General features: G+C 47.8%; 35 non-coding genes across 35 annotated transcripts; 1 reads left to right on the top strand and 34 right to left on the bottom strand.

Moving 5' to 3' along the window:
- Window positions 1-77: 77 nt before the first annotated feature.
- On the bottom strand, window positions 78-150 carry Trnav-uac (transfer RNA valine (anticodon UAC)). The gene has a single exon. It is a non-coding gene; the product is annotated as a tRNA-Val (tRNA).
- Window positions 151-241: 91 nt separating this feature from the next.
- On the top strand, window positions 242-314 carry Trnav-cac (transfer RNA valine (anticodon CAC)). Its single transcript has one exon. It is a non-coding gene; the product is annotated as a tRNA-Val (tRNA).
- Window positions 315-694: 380 nt separating this feature from the next.
- Trnav-uac (transfer RNA valine (anticodon UAC)) lies at window positions 695-767 on the bottom strand. Its single transcript has one exon. It is a non-coding gene; the product is annotated as a tRNA-Val (tRNA).
- Window positions 768-1,199: 432 nt separating this feature from the next.
- Trnaq-cug (transfer RNA glutamine (anticodon CUG)) lies at window positions 1,200-1,271 on the bottom strand. Its single transcript has one exon. It is a non-coding gene; the product is annotated as a tRNA-Gln (tRNA).
- Window positions 1,272-1,311: 40 nt separating this feature from the next.
- Trnav-uac (transfer RNA valine (anticodon UAC)) lies at window positions 1,312-1,384 on the bottom strand. The gene has a single exon. It is a non-coding gene; the product is annotated as a tRNA-Val (tRNA).
- A 229-nt stretch (window positions 1,385-1,613) lies between these two features.
- Trnam-cau (transfer RNA methionine (anticodon CAU)) lies at window positions 1,614-1,686 on the bottom strand. Its single transcript has one exon. It is a non-coding gene; the product is annotated as a tRNA-Met (tRNA).
- Window positions 1,687-1,928: 242 nt separating this feature from the next.
- Trnav-uac (transfer RNA valine (anticodon UAC)) lies at window positions 1,929-2,001 on the bottom strand. The gene has a single exon. It is a non-coding gene; the product is annotated as a tRNA-Val (tRNA).
- A 432-nt stretch (window positions 2,002-2,433) lies between these two features.
- Window positions 2,434-2,505, bottom strand: Trnaq-cug (transfer RNA glutamine (anticodon CUG)). Its single transcript has one exon. It is a non-coding gene; the product is annotated as a tRNA-Gln (tRNA).
- Window positions 2,506-2,545: 40 nt separating this feature from the next.
- On the bottom strand, window positions 2,546-2,618 carry Trnav-uac (transfer RNA valine (anticodon UAC)). The gene has a single exon. It is a non-coding gene; the product is annotated as a tRNA-Val (tRNA).
- A 228-nt stretch (window positions 2,619-2,846) lies between these two features.
- Window positions 2,847-2,919, bottom strand: Trnam-cau (transfer RNA methionine (anticodon CAU)). The gene has a single exon. It is a non-coding gene; the product is annotated as a tRNA-Met (tRNA).
- Window positions 2,920-3,162: 243 nt separating this feature from the next.
- Window positions 3,163-3,235, bottom strand: Trnav-uac (transfer RNA valine (anticodon UAC)). Its single transcript has one exon. It is a non-coding gene; the product is annotated as a tRNA-Val (tRNA).
- A 228-nt stretch (window positions 3,236-3,463) lies between these two features.
- On the bottom strand, window positions 3,464-3,536 carry Trnam-cau (transfer RNA methionine (anticodon CAU)). Its single transcript has one exon. It is a non-coding gene; the product is annotated as a tRNA-Met (tRNA).
- A 131-nt stretch (window positions 3,537-3,667) lies between these two features.
- On the bottom strand, window positions 3,668-3,739 carry Trnar-ccg (transfer RNA arginine (anticodon CCG)). Its single transcript has one exon. It is a non-coding gene; the product is annotated as a tRNA-Arg (tRNA).
- Window positions 3,740-3,779: 40 nt separating this feature from the next.
- Trnav-uac (transfer RNA valine (anticodon UAC)) lies at window positions 3,780-3,852 on the bottom strand. The gene has a single exon. It is a non-coding gene; the product is annotated as a tRNA-Val (tRNA).
- A 432-nt stretch (window positions 3,853-4,284) lies between these two features.
- On the bottom strand, window positions 4,285-4,356 carry Trnaq-cug (transfer RNA glutamine (anticodon CUG)). The gene has a single exon. It is a non-coding gene; the product is annotated as a tRNA-Gln (tRNA).
- Window positions 4,357-4,396: 40 nt separating this feature from the next.
- On the bottom strand, window positions 4,397-4,469 carry Trnav-uac (transfer RNA valine (anticodon UAC)). The gene has a single exon. It is a non-coding gene; the product is annotated as a tRNA-Val (tRNA).
- Window positions 4,470-4,697: 228 nt separating this feature from the next.
- Window positions 4,698-4,770, bottom strand: Trnam-cau (transfer RNA methionine (anticodon CAU)). Its single transcript has one exon. It is a non-coding gene; the product is annotated as a tRNA-Met (tRNA).
- A 243-nt stretch (window positions 4,771-5,013) lies between these two features.
- Window positions 5,014-5,086, bottom strand: Trnav-uac (transfer RNA valine (anticodon UAC)). The gene has a single exon. It is a non-coding gene; the product is annotated as a tRNA-Val (tRNA).
- Window positions 5,087-5,518: 432 nt separating this feature from the next.
- On the bottom strand, window positions 5,519-5,590 carry Trnaq-cug (transfer RNA glutamine (anticodon CUG)). Its single transcript has one exon. It is a non-coding gene; the product is annotated as a tRNA-Gln (tRNA).
- Window positions 5,591-5,630: 40 nt separating this feature from the next.
- Window positions 5,631-5,703, bottom strand: Trnav-uac (transfer RNA valine (anticodon UAC)). Its single transcript has one exon. It is a non-coding gene; the product is annotated as a tRNA-Val (tRNA).
- A 197-nt stretch (window positions 5,704-5,900) lies between these two features.
- Window positions 5,901-5,972, bottom strand: Trnaq-cug (transfer RNA glutamine (anticodon CUG)). Its single transcript has one exon. It is a non-coding gene; the product is annotated as a tRNA-Gln (tRNA).
- A 40-nt stretch (window positions 5,973-6,012) lies between these two features.
- Window positions 6,013-6,085, bottom strand: Trnav-uac (transfer RNA valine (anticodon UAC)). Its single transcript has one exon. It is a non-coding gene; the product is annotated as a tRNA-Val (tRNA).
- A 228-nt stretch (window positions 6,086-6,313) lies between these two features.
- Window positions 6,314-6,386, bottom strand: Trnam-cau (transfer RNA methionine (anticodon CAU)). The gene has a single exon. It is a non-coding gene; the product is annotated as a tRNA-Met (tRNA).
- Window positions 6,387-6,629: 243 nt separating this feature from the next.
- On the bottom strand, window positions 6,630-6,702 carry Trnav-uac (transfer RNA valine (anticodon UAC)). Its single transcript has one exon. It is a non-coding gene; the product is annotated as a tRNA-Val (tRNA).
- A 432-nt stretch (window positions 6,703-7,134) lies between these two features.
- Window positions 7,135-7,206, bottom strand: Trnaq-cug (transfer RNA glutamine (anticodon CUG)). Its single transcript has one exon. It is a non-coding gene; the product is annotated as a tRNA-Gln (tRNA).
- Window positions 7,207-7,246: 40 nt separating this feature from the next.
- On the bottom strand, window positions 7,247-7,319 carry Trnav-uac (transfer RNA valine (anticodon UAC)). Its single transcript has one exon. It is a non-coding gene; the product is annotated as a tRNA-Val (tRNA).
- A 228-nt stretch (window positions 7,320-7,547) lies between these two features.
- Trnam-cau (transfer RNA methionine (anticodon CAU)) lies at window positions 7,548-7,620 on the bottom strand. The gene has a single exon. It is a non-coding gene; the product is annotated as a tRNA-Met (tRNA).
- A 243-nt stretch (window positions 7,621-7,863) lies between these two features.
- Window positions 7,864-7,936, bottom strand: Trnav-uac (transfer RNA valine (anticodon UAC)). Its single transcript has one exon. It is a non-coding gene; the product is annotated as a tRNA-Val (tRNA).
- Window positions 7,937-8,163: 227 nt separating this feature from the next.
- Window positions 8,164-8,236, bottom strand: Trnam-cau (transfer RNA methionine (anticodon CAU)). Its single transcript has one exon. It is a non-coding gene; the product is annotated as a tRNA-Met (tRNA).
- A 131-nt stretch (window positions 8,237-8,367) lies between these two features.
- Window positions 8,368-8,439, bottom strand: Trnaq-cug (transfer RNA glutamine (anticodon CUG)). The gene has a single exon. It is a non-coding gene; the product is annotated as a tRNA-Gln (tRNA).
- A 40-nt stretch (window positions 8,440-8,479) lies between these two features.
- On the bottom strand, window positions 8,480-8,552 carry Trnav-uac (transfer RNA valine (anticodon UAC)). Its single transcript has one exon. It is a non-coding gene; the product is annotated as a tRNA-Val (tRNA).
- A 228-nt stretch (window positions 8,553-8,780) lies between these two features.
- Trnam-cau (transfer RNA methionine (anticodon CAU)) lies at window positions 8,781-8,853 on the bottom strand. Its single transcript has one exon. It is a non-coding gene; the product is annotated as a tRNA-Met (tRNA).
- A 544-nt stretch (window positions 8,854-9,397) lies between these two features.
- Window positions 9,398-9,470, bottom strand: Trnam-cau (transfer RNA methionine (anticodon CAU)). Its single transcript has one exon. It is a non-coding gene; the product is annotated as a tRNA-Met (tRNA).
- A 131-nt stretch (window positions 9,471-9,601) lies between these two features.
- Trnaq-cug (transfer RNA glutamine (anticodon CUG)) lies at window positions 9,602-9,673 on the bottom strand. The gene has a single exon. It is a non-coding gene; the product is annotated as a tRNA-Gln (tRNA).
- Window positions 9,674-9,713: 40 nt separating this feature from the next.
- Trnav-uac (transfer RNA valine (anticodon UAC)) lies at window positions 9,714-9,786 on the bottom strand. Its single transcript has one exon. It is a non-coding gene; the product is annotated as a tRNA-Val (tRNA).
- Window positions 9,787-9,816: the final 30 nt, after the last annotated feature.

Below are 9,816 nucleotides of genomic sequence, written 5' to 3'. Positions count from 1 at the left end.
TTCAGAGTCCTGAGTGCTAACCATACACCATGGAACCTACAGAGGCTCTTCCGAGGTTCGCTTCGCGGAAACATCAATGATTCCGCCCGGGCTCGAACCGGGGACCTTGCGCGTGTAAAGCGCACGTGATAACCACTACACTACGGAATCTGGCAAATAACAAGCGACATGTTTTTGCTTTTTTCTCTAGCTATTTTAGCCTTGTATTGCTTTCCTTTGTCATCGGTTCCAAATTTCATTAGATTCCGTAGTGTAGCGGTTATCACGTGCGCTTCACACGCGCAAGGTCCCCGGTTCGAGCCCGGGCGGAATCATTGTTGAGTTGCTAGTTTTTTAATAGGCGTCAAACATTTGATTCACTGCGGCTTTTAAAAGCCTTGCCCTGTGTGAGGATCGAACTCACGACCTTCATATTATGAGACTGACGCGCTGCCAACTGCGCTAACAAGGCACTGTGCCCTAATCCGATGCATTTCAGAAGAACGTTGTTATTACAATGTCTTCTTGCAAATGACTAAAATATTTGAAGTGCCGTTGCTTCCAAACGCCCAATAGGTGCTTCCGAGGCACAAATAACGGCACAGGTTCCACTGAGACTTGAACTCGGATCGCAAGATTCAGAGTCCTGAGTGCTAACCATTACACCATGGAACCTACAGAGGCTCTTCCGAGGTTCGCTTCGCAGAAACATCAATGATTCCGCCCGGGCTCGAACCGGGGACCTTGCGCGTGTAAAGCGCACGTGATATCCACTACACTACGAAATCTGGCAACTAACAAGCGACATGTTTTTGCTTTTTTCTCTAGCTATTTTAGCCTTGTATTGCTTTTCTTCGTCATAGGTTCCAAAATTCATTGGATTACGTAGTGTAGCGGATATCACGTGTGCTTCACACGCGCAAGGTTCTCGGTTCGAGCTCGGGCGGAATCATTGTTGAGTTGCTAGTTTTGTAATAGGCGTCAAACATTTGACTCACTGCGGCTTTTAAAAGCCTTGCCCTGTGTGAGGATCGAACTCTCGATCTTCAGATTATGAGACTGACGTGCTGCCTACTGCGCTAACAAGACACTGTGCCCTAATCCGATGCATTTCAGAAGAACGTTGTTATTACAATGTCTTCTTGCAAATGACTAAAATATTTGAAGTGACGTTGCTTCCAAACGCCCAATAGGTGCTTCCGAGGCACAAATAACGGCACAGGTTCCACCGAGACTTGAACTCGGATCGCAGGATTCAGAGTCCTGAGTGCTAACCATTACACCATGGAACCTACAGAGGCTCTTCCGAGGTTCGCTTCGCGGAAACATCAATGATTCCGCCCGGGCTCGAACCGGGGACCTTGCGCGTGTAAAGCGCACGTGATAACCACTACACAACGGAATATGGCAACTAACAAGCGACATGTTTTTGCTTTTTTCTCTAGCTTATTTAGCCTTGTATTGCTTCCCTTCGTCATAGGTTCCAAAATTCATTGGATTACGTAGTGTAGCGGTTATCACGTGCGCTTCACACGCGCAAGGTCCGCGGTTCGAGCTTGGGATGGAATCATTGTTGAGTTGCTAGTTTTGTAATAGGCGTCAAACATTTGATTCACTGCGGCTTTTAAAAGCCTTGCCCTGTGTGAGGATCGAACTCACGACCTTCAGATTATGAGACTGACGCGCTGCCTACTGCGCTAACAAGGCACTGTGCCCTAATCCGATGCATTTCAGAAGAACGTTGTTATTACAATGTCTTCTTGCAAATGACTAAAATATTTGAAGTGCCGTTGCTTCCAAACGCCCAATAGGTGCTTCCGAGGCACAAATAACGGCACAGGTTCCACCAAGACTTGAACTGGGATCGCAGGATTCAGAGTCCTGAGTGCTAACCATACACCATGGAACCTACAGAGGCTCTTCCGAGGTTCGCTTCGCGGAAACATCAATGATTCCGCCCGGGCTCGAACCGGGGACCTTGCGCGTGTAAAGCGCACGTGATAACCACTACACTACGGAATCTGGCAACTAACAAGCGACATGTTTTTGCTTTTTTCTCTAGTTATTTTGGCCTTGTATTGCTTTCCTTCGTCATAGGTTCCAAAATTCATTGGATTACGTAGTGTAGCGGTTATCCCGTGCGCCTCACACGCGCAAGGTCCCCGGTTCGAGCTCGGGCGGAATCATTGTTGAGTTGCTAGTTTTGTAATAGGCGTCAAACATTTGATTCACTGCGGCTTTTAAAAGCCTTGCCCTGTGTGAGGATCAAACTCACGACCTTCAGATTATGAGACTGACGCGCTGCCTACTGCGCTAACAAGGCCCTATGCCTTATTCCGATGCATTTCAGAAGAACATTGTTATTACAATGTCTTCTTGCAAATGACTAAAATATTTGAAGTGCCGTTGCTTCCAAACGCCCAATAAGTGCTTCCGAGGGACAAATAACGGCACAGGTTCCACCGAGACTTGAACTCGGACCGCAAGATTCAGAGTCCTGAGTGCTAACCATTACACCATGGAACCTACAGAGGCTCTTCCGAGGTTCGCTTCGCGGAAACATCAATGATTCCGCCCGGGCTCGAACCGGGGACCTTGCGCGTGTAAAGCGCACGTGATAACCACTACACTAGGGAATCTGGCAACTAACAAGCGACATGTTTGTGCTTTTTTCTCTAGCTATTTTAGCCTTGTATTGCTTTCCTTCGTCATAGGTTCCAAAATTCATTGGATTACGTAGTGTAGCGGTTATCACGTGCGCTTCACACGCGCAAGGTCCCCGGTTCGAGCTCGGGCGGAATCATTGTTGAGTTGCTAGTTTTGTATTAGGCGTCAAACATTTGATTCACTGCGGCTTTTAAAAGCCTTGCCCTGTGTGAGGATCGAACTCACGACCTTCAGATTATGAGACTGACGCGCTGCCTACTGCGCTAACAAGGCACTGTGCCCTAATCCGATGCATTTCAGAAAAACGTTGTTATTACAATGTCTTCTTGCAAATGACTAAAATATTTGAAGTGCCGTTGCTTCCAAACGCCCAATAGGTGCTTCCGAGGCACAAATAACGGCACAGGTTCCACCGAGACTTGAACTCGGATCGCAGGATTCAGAGTCCTGAGTGCTAACTATTACACCATGGAACCTACAGAGGCTCTTCCGAGGTTCGCTTCGCGGAAACATCAATGATTCCGCCCGGGATCGAACCGGGGACCTTGCGCGTGTAAAGCGCACGTGATAACCACTACACTACGGAATCTGGCAACTAACAAGCGACATGTTTTTGCTTTTTTCTCTAGCTATTTTAGCCTTGTATTGCTTTCCTTCGTCATAGGTTCCAAAATTCATTGGATTACGTAGTGTAGCGGTTATCACGTGCGCTTCACACGCGCAAGGTCCCCGGTTCGAGCTCGGGCGGAATAATTGTCGAGTTGCTAGTTTTGTAATAGGCGTCAGACATTTGATTCACTGCGGCTTTTAAAAGCCTTGCCCTGTGTGAGGATCGAACTCACGACCTTCAGATTATGAGACTGACGCGCTGCCTACTGCGCTAACAAGGCACTGTGCCCTAATCCGATGCATTTCAGAAGAACGTTGTTATTACAATGTCTTCTTGCAAATGACTAAAATATTTGAAGTGCCGTTGCTTCCAAACGCCCAATAGGTGCTTCCGAGGAACAAATAACGGCACAGGTTCCACCGAGACTTGAACTCGGATCCCAAGATTCGGAGTCCTGAGTGCTAACCATTACACCATGGAACCTACAGAGGCTCTTCCGAGGTTCGCTTCGCGGAAACATCAATGATTCCGCCCGGGCTCGAACCGGGGACCTTGCGCGTGTAAAGCGCACGTGATAACCACTACACTACAGAATCTGGCAACTAACAAGCGACATGTTTTTGCTTTTTTCTCTAGCTATTTTAGCCTTGTATTGCTTTCCTTCGTCATACGTTCCAAAATTCATTGGATTACGTAGTGTAGCGGTTATCACGTGCGCTTCACACGCGCAAGGTTCCCGGTTCGTGCTCGGGCGGAATCATTGTTGAGTTGCTAGTTTTGTAATAGGCGTCAAACATTTGATTCACTGCGGCTTTTACAAGCCTTGCCCTGTGTGAGGATCGAACTCTCGACCTTCAGATTATGAGACTGATGCGCTGCCTACTGCACTAACAAGGCACTGTGCCCTAATCCTATGCATTTCAGAAGAACGTTGTTATTACAATGTCTTCTTGCAAATGACTAAAATATTTGAAGTGCCGTTGCTTCCAAACGCCCAATAGGTGCTTCCGAGGCACAAATAACGGCACAGGTTCCACCGAGACTTGAACTCGGATCGCAGGATTCAGAGTCCTGAGTGCTAACCATTACACCATGGAACCTACAGAGGCTCTTCCAAGGTTCGCTTCGCGAAAACATCAATGATTCCGCCCAGGCTCGAACCGGGGACCTTGCGCGTGTAAAGCGCACGTGATAACCACTACACTACGGAATCTGGCAACTAACAAGCGACATGTTTTTGCTTTTTTCTCTAGCTATTTTAGCCTTGTATTGCTTTCCTTCGTCATAGGTTCCAAAATTCATTGGATTACGTAGTGTAGCGGTTATCACGTGCGCTTCACACGCGCAAGGCCCCCGGTTCGAGCTCGGGCGGAATCATTGTTGAGTTGCTAGTTTTGTAATAGGCGTCAAACATTTGATTCACTGCGGCATTTAAAAGCCTTGCCCTGTGTGAGGATCGAACTCACGACCTTCAGATTATGAGACTGACGCGCTGCCTACTGCGCTAACAAGGCACTGTGCCCTAATCCGATGCATTTCAGAAGAACATTGTTATTACAATGTCTTCTTGCAAATGACTAAAATATTTGAAGTGCCGTTGCTTCCAAACGCCCAATAGGTGCTTCCGAGGCACAAATAACGGCACAGGTTCCACCGAGACTTGAACTCGGACTGCAAGATTCAGAGTCCTGAGTGCTAACCATTACACCATGGAACCTACAGAGGCTCTTCCGAGGTTTGCTTCGCGGAAACATCAATGATTCCGCCCGGGCTCGAACCGGGGACCTTGCGCGTGTAAAGCACACGTGATAACCACTACACTACGGAATCTGGCAACTAACAAGCGACATGTTTTTGCTTTTTTCTCTAGCTATTTTAGCCTTGTATTGCTTTCCTTCGTCATAGGTTCCAAAATTCATTGGATTACGTAGTGTAGCGGTTATCACGTGCGCTTCACACGCGCAAGGTCCCCGGTTCGAGCTCGGGCAGAATCATTGTTGAGTTGCTAGTTTTGTAATAGGCGTCAAACATTTGATTCACTGCGGCTTTTAAAAGCCTTGCCCTGTGTGAGGATCGAACTCACGACCTTCAGATTATGAGACTGACGCGCTGCCTTCTGCGCTAACAAGGCACTGTGCCCTAATCCGATGCATTTCAGAAGAACGTTGTTATTACAATGTCTTCTTGCAAATGACTAAAATATTTGAAGTGCCGTTGCTTCCAAACGCCCAATAGGTGCTTCCGAGGCACAAATAACGGCACAGGTTCCACCGAGACTTGAACTCGGATCGCAGGATTCAGAGTCCTGAGTGCTAACCATTACACCATGGAACCTACAGAGGCTCTTCCGAGGTTCGCTTCGCGAAAACATCAATGATTCCGCCCGGGCTCGAAACGGGGACCTTGCGCGTGTAAAGCGCACGTGATAACCACTACACTACGGAATCTGGCAACTAACAAGCGACATGTTTTTGCTTTTTTCTCTAGCTATTTTAGCCTTGTATTGCTTTCCTTCGTCATAGGCTCCAAAATTCATTGGATTACGTAGTGTAGCGGTTATCACGTGCGCTTCACACGCGCAAGGCCCCCGGTTCGAGCTCGGCCGGAATCAATATAGGTGCTTCCGAGGCACAAATAACGGCACAGGTTCCACCGAGACTTGAACTCGGACCGCAAGATTCAGAGTCCTGAGTGCTAACCATTACACCATGGAACCTACAGAGGCTCTTCCGAGGTTCGCTTCGCGGAAACATCAATGATTCCGCCCGGGCTCGAACCGGGGACCTTGCGCGTGTAAAGCGCACGTGATAACCACTACACTACGGAATCTGGAAACTAACAAGCGACATGTTTTTGCTTTTTTCTCTAGCTATTTTAGCCTTGTATTGCTTTCCTTCGTCATAGGTTCCAAAATTCATTGGATTACGTAGTGTAGCGGTTATCACGTGCGCTTCACACGCGCAAGGTCCCCAGTTCGAGCTCGGGCGGAATCATTGTTGAGTTGCTAGTTTTGTAATAGGCGTCAAACATTTGATTCACTGCGGCTTTTAAAAGCCTTGCCCTGTGTGAGGATCGAACTCACGACCTTCAGATTATGAGACTGACGCGCTGCCTACTGCGCTAACAAGGCACTGTGCCCTAATCCGATGCATTTCAGAAGAACGTTGTTATTACAATGTCTTCTTGCAAATGACTACAATATTTGAAGTGCCGTTGCTTCTAAACGCCCAATAGGTGCTTCCGAGGCACAAATAACGGCACAGGTTCCACCGAGACTTGAACTCGGATTGCAGGATTCAGAGTCGTGAGTGCTAACCATTACACCATGGAACCTACAGAGGCTCTTCCGAGGTTTGCTTCGCGGAAACATCAATGATTCCGCCCGGGCTCGAACGGGGGACCTTGCGCGTGTAAAGCGCACGTGATAACCACTACACTACGGAATCTGGCAACTAACAAGCGACATGTTTTTGCTTTTTTCTCTAGCTATTTTAGCCTTGTATTGCTTTCCTTCGTCATAGGTTCCAAAATTCATTGGATTACGTAGTGTAGCGGTTATCACGTGCGCTTCACACGCGCAAGGTCCCCGGTTCGAGCTCGGGCGGAATCATTGTTGAGTTGCTAGTTTTGTAATAGGCGTCAAACATTTGATTCACTGCGGCTTTTAAAAGCCTTGCCCTGTGTGAAGATCGAACTCACGACCTTCAGATTATGAGACTGACGCGCTGCCTACTGCGCTAACAAGGCACTGTGCCCTAATCCGATGCATTTCAGAAGAACGTTGTTATTACAATGTCTTCTTGCAAATGACTAAAATATTTGAAGTGCCGTTGCTTCCAAACGCCCAATAGGTGCTTCCGAGGCACAAATAACGGCACAGGTTCCACCGAGACTTGAACTCGGATCGCAGGATTCAGAGTCCTGAGTGCTAACCATTACACCATGGAACCTACAGAGGCTCTTCCGAGGTTCGCTTCGCGAAAACATCAATGATTCCGCCCGGGCTCGAACCGGGGACCTTGCGCGTGTAAAGCGCACGTGATAACCACTACACTACGGAATCTGGCAACTAACAAGCGACATGTTTTTGCTTTTTTCTCTAGCTATTTTAGCCTTGTATTGCTTTCCTTCGTCATAGGTTCCAAAATTCATTGGATTACGTAGTGTAGCGGTTATCACGTGCGCTTCACACGCGCAAGGTCCCCGGTTCGAGCTCGGGCGGAATCATTGTTGAGTTGCTAGTTTTGTAATAGGCGTCAAACATTTGATTCACTGCGGCTTTTAAAAGCCTTGCCCTGTGTGAGGATCGAACTCACGACCTTCAGATTATGAGACTGACGCGCTGCCTACTGCGCTAACAAGGCACTGTGCCCTAATCCGATGCATTTCAGAAGAACGTTGTTATTACAATGTCTTCTTGCAAATGACTAAAATATTTGAAGTGCCGTTGCTTCCAAACGCCCAATAGGTGCTTCCGAAGCACAAATAACGGCACAGGTTCCACCGAGACTTGAACTCGGATCCCAAGATTCAGAGTCCTGAGTGCTAACCATTACACCATGGAACTTACAGAGGCTCTTCCGAGGTTCGCTTCGCGGAAACATCAATGATTCCGCCCGGGCTCGAACTGGGGACCTTGCGCGTGTAAAGCGCACGTGATAACCACTACACTACGGAATCTGGCAACTAACAAGCGACATGTTTTTGTTTTTTTCTCTAGCTATTTTAGCCTTGTATTGCTTTCCTTCGTCATAGGTTCCAAAATTCATTGGATTACGTAGTGTAGCGGTTATCACGTGCGCTTCACACGCGCAGGGTCCCGGTTCGAGCTCGGGTGGAATCATTGTTGAGTTGCTAGTTTTGTAATAGGCGTCAAACATTTGATTCACTGCGGCTTTTAAAAGCCTTGCCCTGTGTGAGGATCGAACTCACGACCTTCAGATTATGAGACTGACGCGCTGCCTACTGCGCTAACAAGGCACTGAGCCCTAATCCGATGCATTTCAGAAGAACGTTGTTATTACAATGTCTTCTTGCAAATGACTAAAATATTTGAAGTGCCGTTGCTTCCAAACGCCCAATAGGTGCTTCCGAGGCACAAATAACGGCACAGGTTCCACCGAGACTTGAACTCGGATCGCAGGATTCAGAGTCCTTAGTGCTAACCATTACACCATGGAACCTACAGAGGCTCTTCCGAGGTTCGCTTCGCGAAAACATCAATGATTCCGCCCGGGCTCGAACCGGGGACCTTGCGCGTGTAAAGCGCACGTGATAACCACTACACTACGGAATCTGGCAACTAACGAGCGACATGTTTTTGCTTTTTTCTCTAGCTATTTTAGCCTTGTAATGCTTTCCTTCGTCATAGGTTCCAAAATTCATTGGATTACGTAGTGTAGCGGTTATCACGTGCGCTTCACACGCGCAAGGTCCCCGGTTCGAGCTCGGGCGGAATCATTGTTGAGTTGCTAGTTTTGTAATAGGCGTCAAACATTTGATTCACTGCGGCTTTTAAAAGCCTTGCCCTGTGTGAGGATCGAACTCACGACCTTCAGATTATGAGACTGACGCGCTGCCTACTGCGCTAACAAGGCACTGTGCCCTAATCCGATGCATTTCAGAAGAACGTTGTTATTACAATGTCTTCTTGCAAATGACTAAAATATTTGAAGTGCCGTTGCTTCCAAACGCCCAATAGGTGCTTCCGAAGCACAAATAACGGCACAGGTTCCACCGAGACTTGAACTCGGATCCCAAGATTCAGAGTCCTGAGTGCTAACCATTACACCATGGAACTTACAGAGGCTCTTCCGAGGTTCGCTTCGCGGAAACATCAATGACTCCGCCCGGGCTCGAATTGGGGACCTTGCGCGTGTAAAGCGCACGTGATAACCACTACACTACGGAATCTGGCAACTAACAAGCGACATGTTTTTGCTTTTTTCTCTAGCTATTTTAGCCTTGTATTGCTTTCCTTCGTCATAGGTTCCAAAATTCATTGGATTACGTAGTGTAGCGGTTATCACGTGCGCTTCACACGCGCAAGGTCCCCGGTTCGAGCTCGGGCGGAATCATTGTTGAGTTGCTAGTTTTGTAATAGGCGTCAAACATTTGATTCACTGCGGCTTTTAAAAGCCTTGCCCTGTGTGAGGATCGAACTCACGACCTTCAGATTATGAGACTGACGCGCTGCCTACTGCGCTAACAAGGCACTGTGCCCTAATCCGATGCATTTCAGAAGAACGTTGTTATTACAATGTCTTCTTGCAAATGACTAAAATATTTGAAGTGCCGTTGCTTCCAAACGCCCAATAGGTGCTTCCGAGGCACAAATAACGGCACAGGTTCCACCGAGACTTGAACTCGGATCGCAGGATTCAGAGTCCTGAGTGCTAACCATTACACCATGGAACCTACAGAGGCTCTTCCGAGGTTCGCTTCGCGAAAACATCAATGATTCCGCCCGGGCTCGAACCGGGGACCTTGCACGTGTAAAGCGCACGTGATAACCACTACACTACGGAATCTGGCAACTAACAAGCGACATGTTTTTGCTT

Source organism: Hydractinia symbiolongicarpus, chromosome 7, assembly GCF_029227915.1.
Source record: "Hydractinia symbiolongicarpus strain clone_291-10 chromosome 7, HSymV2.1, whole genome shotgun sequence".
Taxonomy (NCBI): domain Eukaryota; kingdom Metazoa; phylum Cnidaria; class Hydrozoa; order Anthoathecata; family Hydractiniidae; genus Hydractinia; species Hydractinia symbiolongicarpus.
The sequence above is the reverse complement of the archived record's forward strand: the minus strand, read 5'-3'. Positions and strand labels throughout refer to the sequence as shown.